Source organism: Hemitrygon akajei, chromosome 4 (assembly GCF_048418815.1).
Source record: "Hemitrygon akajei chromosome 4, sHemAka1.3, whole genome shotgun sequence".
In the NCBI taxonomy this organism is placed as follows: Eukaryota; Metazoa; Chordata; class Chondrichthyes; order Myliobatiformes; family Dasyatidae; genus Hemitrygon; species Hemitrygon akajei.
In genome coordinates, this window is record NC_133127.1 from 61,269,738 (window position 1) to 61,283,498 (window position 13,761).

Genomic DNA, 13,761 nt, shown 5'->3' on the forward strand with positions numbered 1-13,761 from the left:
TCTAAGATATTGTTCATTTGTGCGTCCAGGTCCTGCTGATGGAGGACAGTGGAAAGATGTTGACTTGGAGAACATATCCTTCAAGTGTCTTCTCAGAGAATGCCCTGACCTCAACTTGACTGAGGAGCATCATAACTAGAGGACAATGTTTCCAAAAGCAGTGATAACAAAAGCCAGTCACTTACTGGTAACAGAGCACCCTCCATTGATCCATGCCTGAACTATATTTTATCCATTGATGTGAAAGCTACAATTAGCCTGAGTCATATTATTCCAAGCAGTAGCATTTTTATATCCTTTCAAAACTGAAAATTTAAGTGCATTTCCCTTGCACAAATAGTGTTCAATCTGCTGAGTATTTCCAGCATTTTCTGTTTTTCTCTTGCAAGCAAATTAAGTGATGGCCTTGAAAATTAACCACTATGTTGGGTAATCACCACACCATATCTGAAAAACTTTATCAACATTACAGATGTGAATCACATGGATTAAAATCCCATGATCTTTTGAGATAGTTTGGTGAATTCTACCTGGACTGCTTTGACATCACTAACAGAAAGCTCAACTCCCCAATTTTTAAGTTAGCCATTTTAGAGTAATCCAAATGGGGAATGTTTATTTTATTTTTAATTTTATTTATAAATACTGCATGGTAAAAGGCCTTTCTTGCCCAGAGAGCCCATGCCGTCCAATTAACCTACTAACCTGTACATCTTTGGAATTTGTGAGGAAACTGGAGCAAATCCCATGTGGTCACAGGGAGAATGCACAAACTCCTTAAACACAGCAGTGGGAAGTCACTTTTATTGAGAAAGTCAGCAAAAATCCTTACTTACCTGGGCACAGTCTCAATTCAAGTATGGTCGTTACTTTTTATTTCACAAACTAGTCATGCATCTATCAGAATTAAGCTGGCTCCCAATTTATTGTTTTAATGGGATTCTATTGCTGATAACTGCATCTTCCATGCTATGCCTTTTGCCAAAATGTGGTTTGGCTGATAGATTAATTGGTTTAGACTGCCTCGCTGAATGACAAATTAATCTTCAATGCTTCTCTGGTCCTATTTAAAGAAAATGTGATATATCCCTAGCAGATACAAATAGGATAATTTATTCTTTGTCCTTCAGCTAAAATACGTTGAAATCTATGTTGAAATCAAGTCAAAAATCCTTGTAGTTTATTATGTTAAGAAAAGTGAGTGGGTAGGAGGGAGATAATCCTGGACATCTCATGTTGTGATTATGTGTTTGATTAGCAATCAGAAAGTTGCATATTAAATCTACGAGTCCCCCACTCTATCTCCGTGCTAAGAATATTTCCGCTTATACAGTAGAGTGAAGCTCCCACAAGTGTATGTGGAATTTGCGTGAAGACATTAAGTTTGCTTGAGGCAGGCAAATGTAAGTCTGTATTAATAAGCTTCCAATGCTTTGCCATCTTATTTAATTGCAAAAGCTGGTGGTTGTCTGATATAGTGGAGACAGAGAGGGGAACTGCCCATATCCTTTTCAGACTCCTTTTACTTTTTGAGCAATATACTGCTTCCCTGAATTAGAACCTCTGACTTTCCTCTCCTGGAAGCTGGTTTACCTCATCTCATTGAGTAGATAAACAGGATAAGGTTGCCTAGTGATGATGATACAGCTCCAGTAATGCAGAGGTCTGGACTGATCATTATATAGAGCAGTAAAGAGTTTAATCAAACACGAAAAGCTGGTATCAATAACGTTATCATGAAACTACTAAACTATCACAAAAGCCACAAACTGAAGTCCTTGGGTCCATTGATGACCCCAAAGAAAGAACTGTGGTGTTTTTAATAGTTTCTTTGTACATGTGATTCCAGACCGCTAACAATGTGGTTGACTCTTAATTGCTCTTCAAAAGCCCCCAGATTTACAGATAGAGAACTACCATCACAAATTAGTTATTTCCTTGGAGCAGCATACCATATTATTTTCCACCATTAACCATTCCAGCTACGTAGGTATTACCCATTCCTCTCACTTTCTGTATGTTTGTGAGTACTAAATCTACACTTCCAATAAATTTCTGGGTAATCTGGCAGGGCAAGAAAGCCCAATTTTATAGTTACATTCCAAACTGTTTATCTAGCATTGAAGAGCTCTGTAAAAGCCAACTGAATAGGCATATAGGGAAATGCGCTCAACTTTTTGGTGTCATAGCTAGTATAAAGAAAGATGGTAGCAGTTATTGAAGGTCAATGATCTGAGCAGAGAACCCTCTCAAATTCCTAGTCAGTGAAGAAGTCGATTGCTGCATGTAACAGACCTTGATGGCATTCCGGTATATATGCTCATAGCTGTCAAGTAATTTGCAAGAAGGTGGCTTAGCAAGACTTCTCAAGCGCAATTAGCAATGGCAATTGCGTGCTATCCAGAAGCAAATACATAAGAGACTGGAATAAAGAAAAAATTAAATAGTATTCTGATTTTTAAAAAAGCAATACGGGATACAAGAGAGAGCAGAATAGGGTATTGACCAAAAAGCCATAAGACCTTAAGCTATAGGAGCAGTATTAGGCCATTTGGCCCATCACATTTCTCCACCATTTCATCATGGCTGATCCAATTTTCTTCTCAACCCCAATCTCCTGCCTTCTCCCCATATACCTTCATGCCTTGACCAGTCAAGAATCTATCAACCTCTGCCTTAAATATACATAAAGACTTGGCCTCCATAACTGCCTGTGGCAAAGAATTCCACACATACAATGCACCACTCTCTGGCCAAATAAATACCTCCTCATCTCCGTCCAAAAAGGATGCTCCTCTATTTTGAGGTTGTGTCCTCTGGGCTTAGACTCTCCCACCATAGGAAACATCCTCTCCACATCCATTCTATCAAGGGCTTTCACCAATCGAAAGGTTTTAATTAGATCATCCCTCATTCTTCTGACTTGTCGCGATTACAGGCCCAGAGCCATCAAACACTCTTCACATGACAAACCATTAAATCCTAGAATCATTTTCATGAACCTCCTTTGAACACTCTTTGGTTTCAGTACATCTTTTATAAGATAAGGGGCCTACACCTGCTCACAATACTCCAAGTGAGGCCTCACCAGTGCTTTATAAATTCTCAATATTACATCCTTGTTTTTACTGTATATTCTAGACCTCTTGAAATCAATGCTAACATTGTATTTGCCTTCCTCACCACAGACTCAACCTGCAACTTAACCTTTAGGGGATCCTGCACAAGGAATCCCAAGGCCCTTTGCACTTTTATTTGTATTTTCTCTCCATTTAGAAAATAGTCAACCTTTTCATTTCTTCCACAATAATGCAAGACCATGTGGTTTACAACACTGTATTCCATCTGCCATTTCCTTGTCCATTCTCCTAATCTGTCTAAGTCCTTCTGTAGCCTCTCTACTTCCTCAAAACTACCTGCCCCTCCACCTATCTTCATATTATATGCAAGCTTTGCAACAATGTCATCAATTGCATTATCCAAGTCATTGACATATAACGGAAAAAGAATCAGGTTGAACACAGATCCTTGTGGAATGCCTCTAGTCACCTGCAGCCAGTCAGAAAAGGCATCCTTTCTTTGCACTCTTTGCTTCCTGGCAATCAGCCACTGCTTTATCCATGCTCATATCTTTCCTGTAATACCATGGGCTTGTAGCTTGTTGTGCAGCCTCCTGTGGCACCTTATCAAAGGCCTTTTAAAAATCAAGTTCACAACATCAACTGATTCTCCTTTGTCTATCCTGCTTGTTATTTCTTCAAAAATTTCCAATAGATTAGTCAGGCAAAATTTTCCTTTGAGGAAGCCATGCTGACTATGACCAATTTTATCATGAACCTCCGAGTCCTTTGAGACCTCATCCTTAATATTCAACTGCAGCATCTTCCCAGCCATTGAGGTCAGACTAACTGGCCTATAGTCTTCTTTCTTCTGCCTCTCACCCTTTTTGAAGAGTGGAGTGACATTTGCAATTTTCCAGTCTTCCGGAACCATGCCAGAATCTAGTGATTCTTGAAAGATCATCACTAATGCCTCCACAGTCTCTTTAGCCATCTCTTTCAAAACTCTGGTCCAGATGACTTATCTACCTTCAGACTTTTCACTTCTTCAAGAACCTTCTCTCTAGTTATTGTACATTCACACACTTCATGCCCCCTGACACCTGGAACTTTCACCATACTGGTAGTGTCTTTCACAGTGAAGACTGATGCCAAATACTTATTCAGTACATCCACCATTTTCTGTCCCCCATTACTGCCTCTCTAGCATAACTTTCCAGTGGTCTAACATCCACTCTTGTCTCTCTTTTACATTTTATGTATCTAGAAACATAGAAACTAGTGAATCTACAACACAATACAGACCCTTCATCCCATACTGCTGTGCCAAACATGTACTTACCTTAGAAAGTACCTAGGGTTACACATAGCCCCACACATAAAATGCTGGTGGAATGCAGTAGGCCAGGCAGCATCTATAGGAAGAAGTACAGTCGACGACATGAACATTGATTTCTCTAACTTCCACGTCCCATTCCCATTCTGATATGTCTATCCATGGCCTCCTCTACTGTCAAGATGAAGCCACACTCAGGTTGCAGGAACAACACCTTATATCCCGTCTGGGTAGCCTGCAACCTGATGGCATGAACATTGACTTCTCTAACTTCCGTTAATGCCTCTCCTGCCCTTCTTACCGCATCCCTTATTTATTTATTTGTTTGTTTATTTATTTATTTATTATTTCCCTTTATTTTTCCTTTTCTCTCTCTCTGTCCCTCTCACAATCACTCCGTGCCTGCTCTCCATCTTTCTCTGGTGCTCCCCTCCCTCTTTCTTTCTCCCTAGGCCTCCCATCCCATGATCCTCTCCCTTCTCCAGCTCTGTATCCCTTTTGCCAATCACCTTTCCAGCTCTTAGCTTCATCTCTCCCCCTCCTGTCTTCTCCTATCATTTCAGATTTCCCCCTCCCCCCCACTTTCAAATCTCTTATTATCTCTTCTTTCAGTTAGTCCTGACGAAGGGTCTTGGCCCAAAACGTCAACTATACTTCTTCCTATAGATGCTGCCTGGCCTGCTGTGTTCCACCAGCATTTTGTGTGTGTTGCTTGAATTTCCAGCATCTGCAGATTTCCTTGTGTTTGCATTTTTATATTACACATAGTCCTCTATTTTTCTAAGAAAAGTATCCAATCAAACTTTTGGTATCCTCTTTAATATTATTGAGCTAGAGAACTGGGTATATGGGTATTGAAATGACTGGTGGAGCAGTCTTAACTTGCTAACTGTTTTACTGATGCTCTTGTTTTCTGTTTATATATAAAACAGTGAAGTCAATAATCTTTAAATTCATATGATAAAATACTTTTGTTCTGAGTGAGGGTTTTGCATTGTTATAGTGGTAAGAATTAATCTATAAGAAAGAACAAATACTATTTTACAGTTTTAATTCATTCACAATATATCTGTGGTAGCACAATGGTGCAGTTCGTAGCTCCAAAGACAAAGATTCAGTCCTGACATCTGGTGTTGTCTGTGTAGAGTTTGCACAGTTTCTCTGTGATAGTATAGAAGTCCAAGCGCTTCAGGTTCCTTCCATATCCCGATCGAAGTGCAGGTTGGTCAGTTAATAAGGCATTACAACATATCCAAACACACCCCTGAAATTAGGTTAATTCCCATATATTTTTACAGCAAATCTGATTCACCTCTTCCTGAGAAGTGACCATTTTTTGGAAGTTAATTGTCTCTCATCAGCATGTATGCCTGAGTCATATTAATCACTTTTACCATGTGAAACTGTGACCATTGCAAAACACTTCTGGGCACTCTTATGGGAAATTAATCTCTGTGACTGTGGTGTTGCCCTGGCAGCAGCTACGTATCTGATGTCATCAGCAGTTACACACTACATACTTCCTCTATTAACAGTATAAACCAGAGTTTTTAGTTGCATCCCAGAAACTTCATTAAACACTCATAAAAAAGATATTGAGCACATTGCACTGAGAATAGCGCTGATTTTGATGTCTATACACAGCATCTGCTAACCTCAGGGTTTCAATGCAAAGTAATAGGAAGTGTGCTATTGGCTGTCCCTTCATTTCTTTCAGACTCTTGTGCAATTCACATCACAGCAGAAGTCTGTAATCTATGCCCCTTTCATCATCCCTAATCTAACGGTAGAATTGGGCCTTTTTTAGACTAGAGCTCGAGGTGGGGTTTGGTTTTTTGTCATGTGTACTGAGATACAGTGAAATGTTTGTGTTGCTGTGCAATTCAGGCAGATTATGCCATACTTAATACATAATACAAAGGTAAAAAGATTGCAGAACATAATGCTGCAGTTACACAGAAAGTGCAGTGCAGGGAAACAAATAAAGTGCAAGAGCTGCAATGAGGTAGATGAGGAGATTGAGAAATTCACCTTTAGCATACGAGAGGTCTGTTCAATAGCAGGATAGAAACTATCCTTGATTCTAGTAGTAGGTGTTTAGCTTCATTCTTCTAAACCTATATTTTCCCCCGCTTCCATGGCAGCCTTTTAAGCTGATGTCCCATGGATGTCACAGAGAAAGACTGACCTATGTTCAGTGTGGCAAGGGCATAATTTTTGTGGGTTTTTCAGGCCTCCATTTTAGATTATGATGCTGCAATATTTCCATTGTCATTTTACCTGCTTTTTTTTCAATTAGTGCAGCACTTGTTCAATGAGCTAAAAATGTCATTCATTATGTGCTATGTTGTATGATGTCAGGGATCATGGTCTTTCCATGACCAATATCGATTTTGTCAAATTTTTGACAGAAGTGGTTGGCCATTGCATACTTATGGGCAGTGTCTTTACAAGACCGGTGAGCCCAACCATTATCAATACTCTTCAGAGATTGTCTACTTAGCGTCATAGATCACATAACCAGTGTGGTAAACCATGTATATCTGTCTGCTGACTGCTCCTGTGGCTCCTCCCACAGACCCCTGGATAAAGGTGATTGTGTCTCTGCTCCTCCCACAGTCATCCAGCATGTACCTGCTCTGTATTACTGCTAATAAAAGCCTTTCAGTATTTACTCTACTTCCAGTCTTTTGGGGTTATTGATAGTGCATCAACCAGGACTTGTGGTATGCACCAGCTGCTCATATGATCATCTACCACCCGCTCCCATGGCCTCATGTGATGCTGATCGGGGAGCGAAGCAGGTGCTACACCTTTCCCAAGAGTGACCTGCAGGCTAAAGGAGAGAAGGAACACCTTAGATCTCCTTTGGTAGAGACATTTCTCCACCCTGCTACCCTAAAGGAGCTAAAGGATATAATGAAATTCTCAGCATGGTGAGGACAAATGGTCTAAATGAGGACAATAGAATTTGCAATCTGGCTGCACTTCAGTATGGAAGTGGAAATGCAACAGGGAGTGAAGCCAGTTGCCTTCTCCTTGCCTTGACTTGTCCTTGCCCTCTTAATTTATCTATTGGTGCCACTATTGGATATGTTTTCTCCATTTATCACACATAAATAACAATGGAGAGTCCCTGGGCTCCTTGCCATTTCTTTCCATCTTTTATTATTACTATTTTTCTTCAGTAGATTGGAGATAAGTCTAAGATATTGGCAGTAAAATCCCCTGAAGGAGATAAATCACCAAGTAAAGGACTGAAAAATGTTCATTCTATCATTATTACTGAATATCTTGGTTTCAGCAGAGGCCACAAATGGAGGATTTCAAACACTTAGCGTTGGAAGCATAGAGTAGCCCTGCCCTCTTTAAAAGGCACTTTGGTGCTGCAGTGCAATATCATTTTCCCTACAGGATGCCTGGTATTTTCTAAGGAGGTTGTTAGTGGGTTTTTTCTGTCAAGGCCCTTAATATGTGGAAGAGTGAATAACTATCATGGTTTTTGTTATTCAGTGGTCTGTTTTGTCAAGGTTCAAAATTATACACTAAGCTTCATCTGAAATCCTTGAACAAATCATTCAGTAAATTACATTAGAGTGTGCAGCTTCTGGATATTAGGCTGGGATACCATCAGATCTAGTTGGACATTGATGCCAAGCATTGTTAAATAGCCTGCCAACATTCACTGTCTTAGCTGCCACATTAAAAAGAAAGACTACTTTAATAAATTACTGGAAGATGGCTGACATTGCAGACTTGATAAATGAAATACAAGCTTTTTCTAAGAAGGGCAAAAATGTGAGGAAATATAATGTCCCAGCTCTAAGTAGATAGTAGAACATGCTGTTCTTTAAAAACCTGTTAATTATAATGCTTCTGTTTATAGTTATAATTTCCATGACGCATTAATCTGCCAGGATAAATACAACCTCTGAATGTTATAGCTGCTAGCTTATAGAAGGAAACAATTCAGGAAAATATTCTCTTTTTTCCAGAGTGAGGCTCTGCAGTAAGCTTTGAAAATATTATGACTGCATCCATTTTCAGTGTTCCAGCAAAGCTTTCTTTAATTTAGTGTTTGTTCTTCATTGGTAGAGTGAAAAAGACCTGACCCGGGCGATTTTTTTCTTCTCTATGATTTTTTTCAATAACTCCTTCTGACAAAAACTGGCTGCACTCAGCAGTTTACAGTAATATACTAAGGGTAACCAGGTCTGTGTCCTTTAATCCTTTAATCTACCATTTATCCCACTAGGGAGAACAGCCAAATACTTCATGAGTACTGCGGTCACTGGTAAATGATCGAGACTTTGCTCCCAAGTGCAATAAATTTTAGGTCAAATGATATTGCAAAGAAATGTTCTATTTTATTTGATTAGTGGAATGGAATTAAAACTATATGGCAAATTACATGACTGAGTCTTTCTTCATGTTTAGTGAAGAACTAAGCAGTGACCAGACAGTGCGTGACCTATTTACTAAATTTAAAAACCTTTTCTTGTAACAATGCTCTTGTGTGGATCACAGAATTATAGACATTTACAGTATAGCAAGAGCCTATTCATTCTTTTTCGACCATACTGGTTAAAATATTCTGTCTAAATTTATCCCACTTGTTGATTGATGGGAACTACAGTGTCTCTAAAAGGTACAGGAATACAAGCAGAATGAATAATAAAGCAGGATTAGGCAAGCTGGCCTTTTGATCCTGCTCTGTCATCCTAAATCAGGGCAGATCTATCTGTAAACTCATATTCCCATTTCTGTCTATCCCTGCTAACTATTTACTACCTTAAAGGTGAACAGCAAATTAGACTTAATTCTGCATATTACTGGATGCAAAGTTATTGTATAAAATAATAGGTCCATTTTTCTATTTACTGATAGACACTTATGTTTATCTCAAGCAAAATTATCACTTAAATAAATGTTTTTAATTATTTCAGATTAAAGAAATAAGTTGTTCTTAGGTTGATAAATGCAGAATAGTGATCTCAGCACCTTCCAAAATGATTTATATCCAAAAAATCTCAGAGTGAATAGCATACTCCATAAAGTTCAAAGTTCTGAGTAAATTCATTATCGATGTATACTGTATGTCAACATATACTATCCTGAGATTCATTTTCTTGCAGTCATTCACAATAGAACAAAAATGCAATGTAATCAATGAAAATCTGCACATAAACAAAGGCTGATAAATTCTGCAAACATAAAAATGTAAGTAATATGAGAATGTGAATTATAGAGTCCTTGCAAGTGAGTCTATAGTTTATGGAATAAATTTAGAGTTGAGGTTATTCATGCTGCTTTAGGAACCTGATGATTAAAGGGTGATAGCTGCTCCAAAACTTGGTGGGGTGGGACCTAATGCTCCTTTGCCTCCTTCCCGATGGCAGCAGCAAGAAGAGAGCACAGCTTGGATGATAGAGGTCCTTGAAAATGGATACTGCTTTCTTGTGGCAGCACTCCTTGTAGATATGCTCACTGGTGGGGAGGGCTTCGCTTGTGATAGACTGGACTGTATCCGACACAATTTGTAGACACAGACATCGATCATTTGGTCCATTAATTTGATGTTCTAAACAGCTCTCTTTATTATATTACAGCCCATCGTAGCCTATCTTTCTTTACATTTGTTTACATATTTAGAGATAACTGACATAGAAAACATAATTAAGTCTCATAAAAAAGTATATGAAATTTATTTTTATCATGTTAATTTCAGTCTGAGGATTGATAGTCTAGAAGTAATATGTCCCTGCTTTTATAATTGGAGTCTGGCAGTAGTACCTTGAGAGGGCTGCTCATTCTCCAGTTTGCCAACAATTTCTGATGATGTAATTTCTGATAGTGTGGCACTTCGACAGTACAGAACTGAAGAGTCATCTTAAATAGGCTGATCAACTTGAGATAATGGGAGTTGAAACCCAGTATTTTGGCTCTGCGACATGGTAGTGTTGTCCTTGACCTACAGCTGACATTTGCTGAAGAAATTTGATGACTGGCAATAAAAACTACATGCTTTAGAAGTCTTGTGAAATTTCTTTTCTTTAATCACTTCTCCATAGTTAGTGGACAAAGAACAACCATCTAAAATATTTATACTGTATGTATGACAAGATTACATAGAGCCTACTGGCCTACATTTTTCCCCTTTTCTGTTGATTTATATCTTTGGAAGCAAATTCAGTTCCTTTTATTTGAATGTAATGTGCTAGAATAATACAAAATAATTTGAGAAACTAATCAGATTCAAGCTATATTAGATGATACTGAGATGCTTCAAATGTTAAATCCATTCGGTTTTTTTTGAGAAAATACCATATTTTATTTTATTTGTCCTGTGAACTGGAATGCACTGCTGGAGATATCAGCAAATGGTAAATGATACACAAAACATTTGTTGTCTGTTATTTTCCCAGAGGATTAAAACTGTTTATTTTACTTAACAGTGAGAGAAGTGTCAACAAATGTGCTGGAGTAGCTTGCACTATTAGATCTCCATATTTCATGTAAATTTTTATCTTGTTGAAACAGTGAGAGAGCTATCCTGATTGGAGTGGAGACTCTCAAGAAGCAGTTGGCATATGAGAGCACAGAGTGTGTGGGTGCTGCATTTGAAAAGAGAGAGAGAGAGAGAGAGAGAGAGAGAGAGAGAGAGAGAGAGAGAGAGAGAGAGAAGAGAGAGAGAGAGAGAGAGGAGAGAGAGAGAGAGAGAGAGAGAGAGAGAGACAGAGAGAGAGAGAGAGAGAGACAGAGAGACAGAGAGAGAGAGAGAGAAAACAAGTGCTTTCTTACAGGTTTAAATGAGGGAGAGCAGGAAAAAGCAATTTTGATATTTGTGTAGAGCTTTCCTTGATATATTTAATAAGAACATAACATCTTTAATTGGCCTTGATCCAGATCAACATTATCACAGGCACCTAGTTCCAGCCTATTCTAATGGTGTTGTCTCTGGATCAAGTAAAACTAGCCAATTCCATATTACATACTTCCTTACAACACAGAAACATCAAGTGCTTGCAGAGCAAGACACATTAAACAGCTCAATCCAGAGCACTTCGTAAAAATTTATTTAATAATCAAGATCACTTTGTGTAGGGGAGGTGACTAACTTGGTTGAAAGTTTTGTGGAGGTGACAAAAAGGAGATATCAGGACAGGGCAGTGGGTGTTCTATAATGTCTTTAGTAAAACTTTTGACAGTGCCCCTCCATGGTATTCCACCCAGCTATTTCAGGCACATAGGATCCATAGCATTATGAAAAACATAAATGGTACACGATACAGTGAAAATATTAATTATCAGAGGGCATAGCTTTAAAGTGAGAAGGGGAAAAATTCAATGGAGATTTACGAGGCAAGTAGTTTTTTTTACACACAGAGAGTGGCAAGTGTTATCTTTTGCAACTTCAAATCTATTTCAAAAGAAAACTTGGGAATCCAAAATGACAGTCTAACTTTGTGATCACTTTAAGTAAGACAACGCACATATCACGTGGCAGCGTTATGACATAGGCAATTCATTTATTTATCTGTATAACCCATAATGAATTTGTTAAATGGATAAGAATGCTTAATCAACAACACATTTACACGATTACTCAAATATGAAATACACAACAGTAAGTGTCTGCAGTGCTCTACAAGGGAATGTGGTAGAACTAGATACCAAAACAACTTTTCAGAGGCATTTAGATATCAACCGGACAGAAATATTTTTTGAAAGTATTGCTTTCTCAGAAATACTTCATGATTCTAATAGATCACTTGAAGCTGAACATAAATACAAATTCAAAACTACTTATTTATGTAGAAATTTGGAGAAACAAAGAAATTACTTTTATTTCATTATAATACATTTAATTGCATAACAGTACTAATGCTTTGCAATAGTTCAACTAAGCTAACAATGCTTTGTTGGTGATTTTGTTTGTACTCAGCATCTGAGGCTTTCTCACTTAAGTGTCTGACAATTATCAGCCTGCATTGATGTATTCCAGTTGCCTTGATAGCATTTCTCCATGATCGTAATGTCATGGTGAAACCTTTCACCATGCTCATCACTGACAACATTATGATTTGCAGAAAAGGCCTCTGAATCGGAATGCAGAAAATGACACATGAAAATGTTGGGAGGAACTCAGAAGACCAGGAAAAGAGTAAAACAGTCGACACTTCTGGCTGAGACTGGAAAAGAAGGGGAGAAGCCTGAGTAAGAAGGTGGAAGGGGGAGAAAGAAGTACAAAGGTGGTAGGTGATAGGAGAAACTGGGAGAACGGGAGTAGATGAAGTACAGCACTGGGAAGTTGATTGGTGAAAGAGATAAAGGGCTGGAAAGGGGAAATCTGATGGAAGAGGAGAGAAGATCAGGGGAGAAAGAAAAGGGGGAGAAGCACCAGACGGAGGTGTTGGGCAAGTAAGGAGATAATTTGAGAGAGGGAAACAGGAATGGGGAACGGTCAAGGAGAGGAGAGAGTGGGCCATTACCGGAAGTTTGAGAAATCGATGTTCAAGCCATCAAGTTGGAGGCTATATAGACAAAATATAAGATGTTGCTCCTTCAAACTGAGTGTGGTCTCATCCTGTCAGCAGAGGAGGCCATGGACTGACATGTTGGAATGGGAATGGGAAGTAGAATTGAAATGGGTGGCCATCGGGACATCCCGCTTTTTTCTGGCTGATGGAGTGCTTCCAGTGTAGGCTTGCGTACATGGACTGTTCCACATAGCCAACAAAAAGGCAGGCATAGCTACACTACAGTGCCCATAGCCACACCTTTGGTTTGATGGAAGTAGGAGTAGCTGCGGGAGAAATTATTGAGGGTGAGGACCAGTCCGCCCAGTGGAGGACACTGGTGCTAGAGGAGAACTGGTTAAGCTTGTTATCGAGAAATAACTGGAGATATTTAAGGCCTTCCTGATGGGATGTGGAGGTGCATATGGACTGGACATCTATAGTGAAAATGAGACAATCGGAGCCAGGGAATTTAAAGTCATTGAAAAGGTCAAGAGCATGTGAAGTGTCTTCTTGCACCCATGCTGAGCTCATTGATTTCATCAACTTTGCATCCAACTTCCACTAGATTTCCGTCCTCTCCTTTCTGTTTCCCTTTCTCCAGCCCTTTATGTCTTTCTCCAATCAAACTTTCCAACTCTTTATTGCACGTGCCCGCTCTCCTGGTTTTGCCTATCCAAATGCTACCTGTACTCCTTCCTCCTCTACCCTCACCTTCTTACACTAACTTGTCCCCTTCCATTCCAGTCCCGAAGAAGGCTCTTGGCCTGAAACATCGACTTTTTTTTTACATAGATGCTGCTCAGCCTGTTGAGTTCCTCCAGCAATTTGTGTGTGTTGCTTTGGA